This window comes from Olea europaea, unplaced genomic scaffold (assembly GCF_002742605.1).
Source record: "Olea europaea var. sylvestris unplaced genomic scaffold, O_europaea_v1 scaffold769, whole genome shotgun sequence".
NCBI lineage: Eukaryota > Viridiplantae > Streptophyta > Magnoliopsida > Lamiales > Oleaceae > Olea > Olea europaea.
This window is the reverse complement of record NW_019266107.1, coordinates 278,043-279,265: the sequence shown is the minus strand read 5'-3', so window position 1 is coordinate 279,265 and position 1,223 is coordinate 278,043.

Sequence of the window (1,223 nt, the reverse complement as noted above, 5' to 3'; positions counted from 1 at the left end):
ATATAATGAAATCGAAGTTGATTATACTAACATCTGGAGTTTTTGTTAATTGCATCATATTTTAATTACAATAAATACTTTTAACTTTTGCTTATTTTTACATTTTTATCCTCGCTTATTTTTATTGATTTTTTTTTTTAATCTTCAACCTTTTATTAATTAGCACATTAATGGACAAAAGAAACCATTATCAACAATACTTTTGATGCTAACAAAATATTTGGTTAGGAATTGACATTAGGGACCAGATGTACTAATTAGTTGGAAAAAAGCAAGGATTGTAAATACAAAAATTAACAAAATTTAAGGATCTTTATTGCAATTAAAATTCTAATTAAATTTGTGATGTGAATTTATTTAGCATAAAATCAATAAGCATGTGAATATTTTGATTTGATATTTAATTAAGAATAAGTTACTTATACATAATGGAGTTATAAAATAGTATACATATGGATGGTGTATTCAAAAGAGAGGAGATTTATTTTTTATTTGTTTAAAGAATTCTAATCTAATCATATCGCACAGCATTGTGTTTATGAAAATCATTATGTAAATGTAATACAACCAATTAACTAATAATTGTTTATTTAATTTATTATCCATCGTGAATTTGCTTTGTAGTGAAATCAATTAGGTCAAAGTTTAGCACCTTTTTACTCTTACCGTCAGTCACTCTTAGCTCCCAAACTGTCTGTTCGATTTCTATGCTTCCATTGCATGATCCTATTCTAGGTTTGAGATTCATGAGCCCACCAACAAGAGTATGATAATATACATGAGAGAAGGTGGAGGATATAGTTAACTTAGAATAAATAAATAAAATATTTAAATTAAAACAAAAGAATCCTAATCTGATCGTATCGCACAACATTGTGTGTATCAAAATCATTATGCAAATAGAGGAGATTTATTTTTTATTTGTTTAAAAAATTCTAATCTGATCATATCGCACAACATTGTGTGTATGAAAATCATTATGTAAATATAACACAACTGATTAATTAATAATTGTTTATTTAATTTACTATCCATGTTGAATTTGCTTTGTATTGAAATCAATTTGGTCAAAGTTTAGCACCTTCTCACTTTTATTGTCAATCACTCTTAGCTAAATTAATTAATTTAGCAAAAAATCCAAAATATGATTTTTCTATTTCTAATTTTCGGTTCAAACCCAACTTAATTAAATTGATATAAATTTTTTCTAAATCTCATCCTAC